The sequence below is a fragment of the Vulpes vulpes genome, chromosome 4 (assembly GCF_048418805.1).
Source record: "Vulpes vulpes isolate BD-2025 chromosome 4, VulVul3, whole genome shotgun sequence".
Taxonomy (NCBI): domain Eukaryota; kingdom Metazoa; phylum Chordata; class Mammalia; order Carnivora; family Canidae; genus Vulpes; species Vulpes vulpes.
In genome coordinates, this window is record NC_132783.1 from 132,310,928 (window position 1) to 132,324,197 (window position 13,270).

Sequence of the window (13,270 nt, forward strand, 5' to 3'; positions counted from 1 at the left end):
ATTTGACAGATGGTGGCGTTCTGCACAAATGTCCCATGTTGTTCGAGTATCCTCATGAAGCCTGAAGAGTATCACTCCCTGTAAAAGAAGCTCTGGGGAGTTCTGTCTCCAAAGGAGTCAAGCTATGACTGTCTTCCTTCTCAATTGCCAGCTGAGCCGTCCACCACTCAGCACAAGCATATACACATTCTAATGGCTCTTGACCTTGTCAAAGTCTCCCCTGTGAGTTGGCAAGTATCTTTGGGGCAGAAGTTTTGCCTGCGTCATTTTTCGTCCCTAGTGCCTCTCTGTGGCCCCTACAAGCAAAAAGCACTCAGAAAAATATAGGCAGCTGGTAACATTTATTGAACAAGAACCAGGTGCCTGGAAGTGGTCCAAGCACTCCACACTGATTAATGAATGTGATCTTCACAACCAGTCTTTGAAGTCAGGACTGTTATTACCCCCATTTTTCAAGGTGAGGAGTCAGGTAAAGAAAGGGAAAAAACAAGGTGTGAGGCGGGGCTGACGAGAGCACGAGGATGCTGATACTGAGAATGAGAGTCTAAAATCACTCTGCTTTTTCTGTACCTGTTCCAGAGGAGCTCCCACAGGTGGGAATGAAGAGGGCTTCTGCAGTCCTCCTACCAGGCCTACAGCCCTTTCCCTTCTTGGCTAGGCTGAAACAGTGCCCTCACCCCCCCAATTCATGTACCCAGAACCTCAGAATAGAAATAGGGTGTACATTGCAGGTATGTCAAGGATTGATAGTAAACCACCAGAACCTAGGAGAGAGGCATAGAACGACTTCTCTCCCAGAGCCCCCAGAAGGAACCAATCTCGCTGACATTGTGATTTCAGACTGCTGGCCTGCAGAACCAGACAAATACATTTCCATTGTTTTAAGCCACTCAGTCTGTAATATTTTGTCACAGCAGCCCTAGGAAACCAATACACTTTCTTTCTCTTGCTCTGCTTTCCAGTGAGGTAAAGGAAAATATTGCACGGATGACTCAAAAACCCAAGAATTTGAGGCTTTGGGGGGTTTCATTTTGCATTAGCTCATTTCCTTTTTCTCTGATTAAACCTCATAGAAAACCAGCCCACTCAGATTAAGGAACAGTGAGATTGTCTTGTGGGCCATCATCTCTTGGTAAAGTAAAACCAGTCCCCAAAGGTGGATGGTTTGAACAGCCCATCTTCTTCATTAATCAGCCAATAATGCTGCAAAGTATAAATATGCACTTCCTTCTGCCTCTTTGTTGGGGTGGGGGGTGGTTGGAGAGAGGTCATTCCAGCCCAGGAATTTGAAGTGGTCTGTGAAAGAAAAGAGAAAACTATAATTTCAAATGTCTGCTCTGATGCTGAGAGGTGGAGTCGTGGATCCAAAGCCTTGTTCACCTGACCATTAGCGAAGTTATGTGCTGCAGTTTAGGCTTAGGAAAAGACTGGAGGTTGCTCAATTTCTTGGCTTGACCAAGAATAAGACATTTCACTTAGAGATGTTAAGGAGCAGGGAGAGAGAAAGGCTACTCTGCAGAGATTCTTGGTTGGTGGGCTTGACCAAAGTTTTTTTTTTTTTTTTTTTTTTAAGAGAAGAGGCATGCCTGGTATTTATTCAGTTTTAGGTCATGCTGTGTGACGTAAAGGCCCATTCTGGTTGCTTTGAACCTTCAGGAAAAGTTTCCTGGATACACAACCCTGTATTAGCTGTCCTTTATGGGAAAGGAGAGGTCCTCCAGGAACACAATGGGAGATGTTGCCCAGAGGAGAAATGCCCCAGACAGGAAGCCTGTAAGAGGGAGTGGAGTGCAGAGTAACCAGGAGCCATCAGCCATTCCTACATCTTCACCTTCCCGCATTGCTTCCCACCATTTGTAAGCTTGGAGGTTAAGTCCACCTTGAATGAATCCTAAAGGTAGGGGTCTTGAAGGGCTACTATCAGGCTACTGATACCCAGGTCTCACCTGTACAGAGAGCCAGCTATAGGAAAGGTGCACTGGGGACACAGAGGCTTATGGCACCTCTGAGTTTCCAATACTGAGAGGCAAAAACGAAGCTAACCATAATAGGAATGCCTTAACAGAATAAATAAGGGGCTTCATGACTTCAGAAAGAAGAAAGAGAAAGAGAAGAAAGAGAGCACTCTGGCCAGAGTTATCGAGGGAGTAAAGGGAAATATATAAGCTAAAATTCCAATAGGTAGAATAGAGGTGTATGTGTGTGTGTGTTGTATGGTCTTCCAGGCAGGCTACAGAGGGCACCGTTCACATGGGCTGTAATGTGAGTGGTGCCCTCTGGAGTTGTGCCGTGGGCAGTTCTCCTCCAGGTGCAGGTGCAGGTGCAGGGTGTACAAATCAAAAGGCAGGGAGGGAGCTAGCTGAGGGAGCTTATGTTTTGCAGTTCTGCTCTTCTCAGTAAAACAGTGAATGAGCAAAGAAGTAGTAGGCTGGTAACTCGACAAGCATGGGAAGTATTTGTAAAAAAAAAAAAAAAGATGAGGATAATAAAAATAAAATAGTATATAAAGCAACCCAGGATGTGGGGGCTATAGGAGGAGCTCCAACAGACCTGCAGTGGGGAGAAAATGATTAAGATTTGAGCATCTCCTCCAGGCGTCCTTAGGGTCTGTACTAGTTTCCTATGGATGTTCTAACAAATTAGCACAATTTATATTTTTGCTGCTCTGGAGGCCAGAAGTCTGAAATCAGTTTCACTGGGCCAAAAATCAATGTGTTGACAGGATCTGAGCTCTAAGGGGTGACCTATTCCTTGCCTCTTCTGACTTTGGATGGCTACCAGCATCCCCTGGCTTGTGAACACATTAGTCTAGTCTCTGCTTCTATGGTCACATTGCCTTCTTCTCTTCTGTCTGTGTGTATATAAAATCTCCCTCTCTCCCTCTTAGATAGATATTTGTGATTGCATTACAGGCTCACCCAGATAATAAAAAATAGTATCCCCACCTCAACATCCTGAACTTAATGACACCTGCAAAGATATTTGCCATGCATGTTAACATTCACAGTTTCCAGGGATTGGGACATGATATCTTTGGAAGCCACTATTAGGCCTACTACAGGGTCCTTTGGGTCAGGGAGAGCAGGAAATTGAAAGCCACAGAAAGGAGCTGGAGAAGGGCACTTGGACTGTAGCTGGGCTGATGGGAAGCCCCTAGAAACAAAACCTTTACCAAGGCAGCACATGGGGGTGGGGGCGGTGCGGATTGAGGTGAGGTAGGCAATACTGCATAGGCCAGACTCCTGGGCACTTGGAATTGTGGTCATTTCTCTTTTTCAAATTCCTGGAAGAGCCATTGTCTTTAAATTCCTGGCCAGTTTCACAAGACACACTACCCAAAGTGGAGAGGAAGATGCAGAAAAAGCAGCGCTCTTTGGTCATGAATTTGAAAGGCTTAGCTACAAATGTAGTGTGAAATTGTCTGAAATTCCTGGCAGCAGACATGACTCACATATTACTGTCTGACATTTACAGAACATTCTTCACAGCAATTTCTAGAGTTTGTTAAGAGAGAGATACTGAATTTGTTGGATGACAGAATCAGTACCCAAAGGCCTTTTTGTTAGAGCAATGGGTCAAATCCAAGAGGATGAAATGTTACAGTCATAAATAAAGGCCCTGTACTTGGCCCACAGAGCCAACTGCACAAATTCTACAAGAATGAGGAGATTTAGTTGAATAGCAGCACACAGAAACACTTGTTATCAATAATAAGCTTACACTGAATCAAGAAATGTAATGAAGGGGTCTTAAAAAATGTAGTGCATAAAAAGCTGGGTGATCTTGGGCTGTATTAATAGAAAAATAGAATCTGAAACAGGGAAGGTGATTCCAAAATTGCCAAAGGGAGAATAAAGTAACTGAGAGTAGAAATCCACCACTTTTGGATAAGGTTCACAAATCTGGGGTTAACATTGTTTCTGGAAACACATATGGGATCTTCTGGTGGCTTTGCGAGTTGGCTTTGAAGAAGAAAGATATTGATGGGAAATTGAGAAAGAAATTTAAGATATGGGTAGATTCAGGGGAGATTGGGGAAGAAAATACATGAAAGAGGAGAATATCTTGTAGTGATCTTTCAAAGCTCACCAGAATTTTTAAAGTATTTTTACAGTGGGGTACTTGGGTGACTCAGTGGTTGAGTGTCTGCCTTTGGCTCAGGTCATGATCCTGGGATCCTAGGATCGAGTCCCACATAAGTCCCCCTGTGGAGAGCTTGCTTTTCCCTCTGCCTATATCTCTGCTTCTGTCTCTCTTTGTCTCTCATGAATAAATAAAATCTTTTTCAAAATAAATTATTTTATGGTAAATCTACATTACTGGTGTAACTAGTACTAGAGTATCTTAAATGAAAAAAAAAAAAAAAGGAAGCAATAGTTGGGTTCTACGCTATACTGATTAAACCATGTTAGAAACAGGAATGTGTGAGTACCAAGCAGAAAAATCAGAGGATGTCTGTAGAATGGATAATATTGTACAAGTTTTCAAAACCATATGATGAAGACTGGAGAAAGGATTGGGTATGTATAACTTGGGAGAAAAAATTTTTAGAATATTGGAATGGCCACTTTTTGGAAAAGAAAGCCCATTGTTCTCGATGACCCAAGAAACACAGAAAATATGTTTAGAATTAAATTATAAAGAATAATTTAAAGAGGAAACTGTCTAATAATTTCTTGGAATATAGTGTCCCCATTTATTTAAGTAAAGCATTGAAACTGATCATTGGAAAGGGGGTTAGATAACATTGACTTTGAAGTGATTTTGCATCCTAAGGAACTATGATAGGTACTGTTAAGTGCCTACACTTCTTTAGGCAGCATGTTCCTGAGAGAAAGGCCCATCTGCCAACTTGGCATTGGGGGGTCCCCAGGTGGTAGGGTTGTGGGAGGAGGATACACCTAGATTGGTATCCGTCAAGTATGTGTTCCTAATTTCCTTTACCTATGATTGGTTTAGTATCAGCATATGGCAAGTTAAGCCATAAGACATGTAGGGCAATCCAGTGGATAATTCCTGAGGATTTTGCTCCCTAATAAAGAGAGGGAGGGTAAGGAGGCCTGACTCTTTTTGTGATCTTTAATGTGATTATGCAAGAATATGCCACTTAGAAGTCCAACAGCTGTCTCACTACCATGTAGACCAAAGCCAGTGTCTGTGATGGACATTGTTAGGCCCCTCATCAAACAAAGATCACCCATCTCTGATTAGACATCTCATTTTCTGAAATTATTGAAGAGCCATGAGTGGGAAATATCAGAAAGGGAGACAGAACACAAGAGACTCCTTACTCTGGGAAACGAACAAGGGGTGGTGGAAAGGGAGGTGGGTGGGGGGGTGGGGGTGCCTGGGTGACGGGCACTGAGGGGGGCACTTGATGGGATGAGCACTGGGTGTTATGCTATATGTTGGCAAATTGAACTCCAATAAAAAATAAATTAAAAAATTAAAAATAAATAAAAAATTTAAAAATGATATGAAGATCCTTATTTCACAAGCCACAGTTAGCTGGGAATTCTATCACTGCAGCCCGTGCACACTAACCCAAGCAAACCCTATGAGTCCAAGAAAATCTCTCAGTATGGGGTAGCATGATATATTTACTATAGCAAACATCTTCCTGAAAAGATAGGTGTAAATTAAGTTACTGTAAGTTGAATATTATTTTAAATGCATGCATGGAATTATTATGCAGATAGCACCTTGAATGTTGGGGTCCATTCTTTCCCTACCTTTAAAGAGGAAAAGGAAAGTCTCCTGGAGGAAAACAACCAGAATGATGGGGAATCTGGAACTTATGTGAAGCGGGGACCAGGAAATAAGCTGGGGAGCCTGATGAGAAAATGGGGTGCCAGGGAGTGGTCAAGCAGAAGCGGGCTGCCGTGTCGTTCAAGGGGAATCCCTGCCCTCAGTTGGCATTGAACTAAGTGATTCGGAAAAGCGCTTACAAATAGGGTGCTCTTCATTAGCACCGTTTTACAAAGGAGATGATGAAGGTGTAGTGAGGGCAGGTGACCTGTCCAGGCTCTCACAGCCAGCGGGAAGCTGAGGTGGGGCTGGCGCGTGGGTGAGGTGCAGGCCTAATAGAATGATGTCCTGAAACCTTGAGGATGCAGGGCTCGCTCTCTGGGCACGTGGGGGACTTTGGACTTTGAATTTTGCAGGACCCGGGCATTTTATTTCAGACACCAGAGATGCCCGGACTCCTGAGCTCTGTAGATGTGGGATGGCCATTCAGGAAGCCGCCCCTGAAAGGCTTAGGCTGTCATAAAGAAAGATGCTGAAGCTCTGAGAAACAGGGTGATGGCCAAGCATGACACCACTGGCACGGATCGATGAAAGGAACTCTGGCCTAGGCATTGTCCCAGCCCCTGAATCGGCCCTGCCAAGGTCTTGTGGAACCAGAAGGGGAAAAAAAGTCCTTCTGGTGCTGCTTGTAGGATGCTTCCTCACCCTCGCTGGAGGCGAGCCTGCTGCAGAGACGGTTGAGAGAGGCTCCAGGTGGTCACATTCATGCAGCTTGGAGACTCCAAGAAATCGACCCGAGCCTCTGAACTAAGAGGTTTTTTGGAGAGTGCTTTGGGGAAAGAAAGCTGCTGTTGTGGGGTGAGAGGCCAGATGGGCAAAGGGGTAAGCTGAGCGGGATGCAGTCGGCCTGAGCTGGTCCTAACCGGGGCTCTAGGGCTGGTCCTGCAGAGCCTCCCCAGCTGGACCAGTTGTTGGATGCAAGCTGCCCCCACAAGAGAGACTGAATCCTTTGGCAGAAGGCAGTTCCTGAAGAGGCACTCGGCCGTGAGCTGTCAGGAGCCAGCAGTCTGTGCGGTTGGGGGAATGGGTGCACGGGGCCTGAAGGAGGCAGCCGGCAGCCGCCACGGTGATGCCAGAGAGCCACTCCCCTCTCCCTGCTGAACGCTGTGGCAGGCTGCCAGGCAAAACACTTCCACTTCCTCCGGGGGGAACGCTTCTGGCATATGATGAGGTCCCTGTGGCTAAATTAATGCTCCAAAGCACAAACTCTATCTGGGGGAGGAAGCGGACACCCGAGGGGGCATCTGGCAGGACCAGCCTCTTTCCCCCACCCTCTGAACGGCTCTGCTGGCGCCCAAGCAGAGCCCCGCCGGGGAGGTGAACACGGGGAGGGGACTCCTTCGTCCAAGGTGACCTCAAAGGAGCACCAGGCAGGTGGTGGTTGCTGGGGTGGGGGGTGGCAAGGAGGATGGGGGACATTTTCAGAAGGAAACACCCGTGTGTTATCAAGGCTGGTCAAGGTTTGAGTCATGGTTTTTGAAAATTTGGTAATCCCCAGCCAAAAGACGTGCGTCACATCTAGTGACCTGACACGGCCAGGATCAACATCCTGTGGGACAGAAGAACCCTAATCAGGATACTCTCGGTTTCCTTGACTAGGTGAGATGCGTCATGGCCAGGATGTGGCCTGTAGGCCACTTTGGGCGTCACGGAGCCTCTTTCTCAGGCAACTCCAGGCCTGACACAATTTAGCACCGAAGTGCACGTGGCCTTGTAATGTCTCTTAACCGGATTGTTGGAAACCGTGTTGTGTTCCCTTCTCACTGTCCGGTCCAGGCTAGCCAAGGTGTACATCGTGCTTCTTTGCCTCTGCCCAGCACCTAACACACCGAGAGATGGACTTCAAACTCTGTTCGTAAGTTTTCTGTCTCCGGATCGCCTCCCTCCCACGCAGGGAGGCTAGTATTAGCTGGAAGGAGACCGACTCTGTAAGTAGAGGGACGCGGAAGCAAGCAGGGTCCCTCCAACACTTTGCAGAGGTCGGAGAGGTGGGGGGAAGTGGAGGGTCCTGTCCTCGAGGCCCGTGACTCGTTTTGGGGGGAGAGGCTGTGCTTCGTCAGCCTTCCATGCTCCCCCTGGACCTCGGACACCAGGGCAGGGATAAGGCCCAGAGGCCTCACCCGCCTCATCCACCGCTGCGTGGTGTCCACTGTGTCCTGCATGCAGCTCTGTGACCTAGAGACTGTGAGTCTCTTTATTTTATAGCCCAGAAAAGTGAGGCACAGAGAAATTGAGGTTGTCCAGCTGCTGAGGGGTGGAGCCGGGGTTGCCTCACCAGCCCCCCATCTGGATGCAGAGCCACTGCCTGCACCAAAGATTGAGACCGCTGGCCCTGAGCGACGGAGCACTGGGTGTATCTCCTGGGCTGTCACCGCTGGGTGTAGCACCTGGGCTGTCACCGTTGGGTGTAGCTCCTGGGCTATCACCGCTGGGTGTAGCTCATGGACTGTCACCACTGGTGTAGCCCCTGGGCTGTCACTGCTGGTGTAGCTTCTGAGCTGTCACCGCTGGTACAGCTCCTGGGCTGTCACTGCTGGTGTAGCTCCTGGGCTGTCACCGCTGGGTGTACTCCTGGGCTGTCACCGGCAGAGACACAACAGTAAGGGTGGTGGCAAGAAGGCACCGACTCTTCTAGTGCGTATCCCTTGGAGTAAGTACAACTAGTTTATTAAATGGGCACAACTGAAAGGGAACAAGAAGGACTTTCGCCCTCCTTCAGAAACTTGAATAGTGTGTGCCCTACCTCTGGTGGAAGTCTCAGGCCGTGTTCATTGCTTTTCCAGAAAATCCTAGGTAACCCAAAGTGAAACCCACGGTAGTATCTGAACTCTGAATTTCACCTGGTTTTGATCACCCTCTCTTTTCCTGGTGTATAGTGTCCCTGCCTGCTGTAACACATGACCACTAATTCGGTGGCTTCAAACAACAGAAGTTTATTTTCTCACATTTCTGGAGATGAGAAGTCTGAAATCAGGTGTCAGCTGGAAGGCTCTGGGGGAGGATCTTTCTTTGCTTCTTCCACCTGCTGGTGGCTCTTGATGCTCTTGGCTTGTGGCTGCTTGGCTCCGTTCTGTCTCCATATTCATTTGGCCTTTTCTCCTTCCCCTGTGTCTCTGCTCTGTGTGCCTGTCATAAAGACACTTATCATCAGATTTGGGGCATGCCCAGGTCCTGCAGGATTTTTAATTACCTATGCAAAGACCCTTTTTCTTTCTTTCTTTCTTTCTTTCTTTCTTTCTTTCTTTCTTTCTTTCTTTCTTCTTTCTTTCTTTCTTTCTTTCTTCTTTCTTTCTTTCTTTCTTTTTCTTTCTTTCTTTCTTTTTCTTTCTTTCTTCTCTCTCTTTTCTTTTTTCTTTTTTTAATGGGAAAAGTTTCCTTTATTTGAAAGGGACATGGAAAGTCAATCATGATGATGATACTTTCTGTTCATGGAGCTACAGCCCCAGTCCCAGAGCCAGATCCTGAACCACCTCAAGAGCTAGCCCCAGCTCCCACTGTGGTGCCTGCTGCAGCTTCAGAGCCCGAGCTGGCCAAACCCATCATGAGGTTGGAGTTCAGCAATTAGAAAGGGCAGTGATGCCTCCTGCCATGTCAGAGCCAGTGCAAGGGGTAGTCATTGCTCTGACTCACTGTCATCAGCTGGAAGAGCCACCTGCACCTCTGAGTGTAGGTACAGGCTCAAGCCCCAGTTATCAAGGTCTGAGCAACCACCTGCCTCAGTGGAGCAACCAGCCTTGACCCCTAAGCAGCAGCTCATACAGGCTGCAGCCCCAAAAGATGGCTTCCGCATCCCTGTCATTGCATTCTTTGTAATTTTTGTGTTTTTTATATACCCATATAATGGCTTAATATATTTCGGATTTCTTTTTCTTTTTTTTTTTCTTCTTTAAATTAGCCAACATATAGTACTCATTAGCTTCAGATGTAGTTTTCAATAATTCCTCAGTTGCATATCACACCCAGTGCTCATTCCATCACCTACCCTCCTTCATGCCCATTACCCAGTTATCCGATCCTCTCACCCCCCACTTCCACCTCTAGCACTTTGTTTTCAGCGTTAAGAGTCTCTCATGGTTTGTCTCTTTTGATTTCTTCCCATTTGGTTTTCCTTTTTTTCTAAATAAAGTCACTCACATTCATGGATTCTGGGGGTCAGGATGTGGATGTGTTTTGGGGGGCACCATTCAATCCAGTACCCCCAGTTTGGGCTACTTTTAGTTGGAAGGCTGCCATAGAAGGGGTATGCACCTGTGTTGGGGGGGAGATTGGTGAATTTCATCTTTCTTTTCTCTCCCCAGCTCTCTCCTCGCTGCCAGCCCAGCTTGTAGCTCCTGCATGGCCTGACGCAGGACGAAGGTGAGAGAAAGGGGGTGGGCAGGCTGGGGTGGACGGACTACTACCTGTGCATTCTGTGGCTGGTCGCTTTGCACACAGCAGATGTTGAAGGTGGACCTTTTTTTTGTGGGGTACTTTTGTGGATTATTATCCTCCAAAACCACTCCCTACACCCTCCTACTCCATAGGTTCAATTGCTGCCCTATGGGAAATACACATGCATCCTTGGCCCACATCATTCTGGAGGTGTAGCCACCTCCAGTCACTGTGCCCAATGACAGGAACACCACTGGATACCACCTATAGATTCTCTAGATAAGAATCAGATTTCCATGCTCATGTCCTCCAAAAACCAAGGAATGGCTGTCAGGATTTGTGAAGGTTTCTCCTAAAGCTCCTCCCTGCCCCCCGCAACACACCTTTAGGTATACAGGAAGTATTCCTGTCCTCCATGGGGGAAGAAAATGTACAGCTTCAGCAACAATAGTCTTCTTCTCTACTGGCTCTTCACAGCTTCAGCAACAGTCTTCTTCTCTACTGGCTCTTTAGCCTCTGAAAAAAAAGTCTTTATTGTCTCTCTTCTGACCTGGAAATGTTTGCTGAATGTCATGATGTTGGCAGATTTGGCCTCATAATTGTTGCTCAGCGTGTCCTGCATTCATGGTCCAACAGCTCCCTTTAAGATGTGGGCGTGCTTGGCACCTGGTTGATTGTTCTCAGCCATTGGAAACCACTGCCTCAAACTCCCAGGCATCATAAAGGTCTTATTTTCCCATTATGTTCTGGAGGTTAATAGGAGCTATTTCCCCTGGCCTCATACTAGTTTTACATAAAGGATAAATAATATGACAAATCACTTAGGTACAATGAAGTGGCACACATATTTCTGCCTTGGTTACTGTATTAGTCGGCTTGGCTGCTATAACCAACTACCATAAACCAGGTGGCTTAGACAACAGACCTTTATTTGTCACTGTTCTGGGGACTGAAGACCCAGTTCAAAGCATCAGCAGGTTCTGCTTCTGGTGAGACCCTCTTTCTGGCTTGTAGACAGCCATCTTTTAGGGAGAGAGAGTAGAGGCAGAACACTCTGGTCTCTCTTCCTCTTCCTTTAAAAGGCACTAATCCCACGATGGGGCCCCCACCTTGTGACCATATCTAAACCTAATTACCTCCCAAAGGCCCCACCTCCAAGTGCCTATCACATTGGGGGTTAAGGCTTCAACATATGAGTTTGGGGGGTTGGGGAGGACACAAATGTTCAGTCCACAAGAGTAACTTTATATTTTAAGGTAGTTATTGACAACTATGAGGACAGCAGTAATACGAGAGATGGAGATTTATGCAGCAATGCTGTCGCCACACCTGACTTCCCTGTCCTCACTTTTGTCATCTCTGAGAATCCACGATTAGAAGTTTGTCCTGACATTAAAGGCTTTGTGTGGCCTAGGTGGCAGTGCCTGTAGCCCAGGGACAGGATCAGCATGGCCGAGCTTCTCCGGGCAGCCAAGCCTCCTGCAGGGGCCACATGAAGGTGTGTGTCTGCTCCATGCCACCCCCTTGCCCCCTGCCTTAGTTGAGTTTCACACCTGTATGATCTTCAGCAAGGATGACTGAGAAACATAACCTCAATGACCTCCTCACCACCACCTCATGCTGCCAGCCTTAGTTTTGCAGCCAGGGTAATCTGTCCATCTCTGGGAGGGCCCCAGAAGGAATAAGAATCCCACTCAGTGGGTTCAATGGAAGGACCTTCATGAAGGAAGTATTTATGGAAGTGGAATCAGGGCCCGGGGCACGCACAGGGGTGTGGGCACAGAGATTAGCTTGAAGGGAAACCTTTCTTAGGCTTAAAGGGCAAGGATGGGAAGAAGGGAGGCCCTAACGCTGCAGGGGAGGGCTTGGCCCAGCTGCAGAGGCATGGATGGAGCGCTCCGTGTCCCTGTCACACCCCCTCCCTGCTATTTCAGCTGCAGCTGTGGCCTCCTCCTGACAGCTTGCCACCAGAATGGAAGCAAGTGTCCCTCTGATTTATTTCTAGGGGTCTTCTGTGCAGCTGCACCTGCTTGCCTTGCTTGAAGTGCAGCTGGAAGGCATGGGGGAGCCGATGGGGCAGGGGCACCCAGCAGACTGGGCTGGCACAGCAGCTCCTGGATGCATACCAAAGCCCCCTGCCCCCCTGACAGGAACCTCCAGAGGCATTCTGTACCTCTCAGAGGTCTCCAGGGAGCCTCACCGCCATTATGCACAGCTGTAATCCCAGCCATACTCGGTTTATTTGACTCTCCCCTGTTTGGCCTTCCCTGCTCATTCAGTTCTGGAATCAGCTTCCAAAGAAATCTCTGGAACCCGTGTTCTTGCCTCAGTCTCTGCTTCCCGGGAAGCCCATCCAAGATGTGGAGAGTCATAGCCATGACCAGATCACCTGCCCTGCATGGAAGAAATACCCCAACCTCTCTCTTCTTTTGCGCTGCAAACTCCTGTTTGTACCATCCGCTGGCTCAATCAGCAAGAAGCCAGCAGGCAAAAGAGCCTGGGAGTGTAGTCTTTGGGGGCTTGCCTCCCAGGACAGAGCAGGGCATAGAAAGAAAGACAATGGATTTGGTGGGGCAAGCAGAGAATAACCACTAGATTTTCTAGAACACAAAGCCTGCCATGTCACTCCTTTAATTATGATAATAATAATAATAATGCAGGATCCCACTGATGGCTCAGTGTTTTAGTGCCTGCCTTTGGCCCAGGGTGTGATCCTGGAGACCTGGGATCAAGTCCGGCATCGGGCTCCCTGCATGGAGCCTGCTCCTCCCTCTGCCTGTGTCTCTGCCTGTCTCTCCCTCTCTCTGTGTCTCTCATGAATGAATAAATAAAATCTTAAAAAAAAATAATAACAATAATGCTAATGGATGGCACTTCTTAATAACAATAATGCTAATGGATGCACTATATATAGACTTTGCACTGGAGATCTCATGCAATGTACACAGCTGCCCTATTAGGTAGATAGATCATAATTCTCATTGCACAGCAAGGAGATTGAAGCATCATGAAGATAATTTGTCTGTTTTTGTCTGTGGCCATGCCACCAGGATGACTGGCTGAGCAGTCTGATTGGACTCCCTGACTTTCA

The 13,270-nt window shown here is 47.4% G+C and overlaps 1 long non-coding RNA gene across 1 annotated transcript; it reads left to right on the forward strand.

Annotated features, from left to right (window-relative positions):
• Nucleotides 1-7,482: 7,482 nt before the first annotated feature.
• LOC112908589 (uncharacterized) lies at nt 7,483-13,025 on the forward strand. The gene is made up of 3 exons (XR_003232952.2): nt 7,483-7,663; nt 10,107-10,164; nt 12,185-13,025. It is a non-coding gene; the product is annotated as an uncharacterized lncRNA (long non-coding RNA).
• Nucleotides 13,026-13,270: the final 245 nt, after the last annotated feature.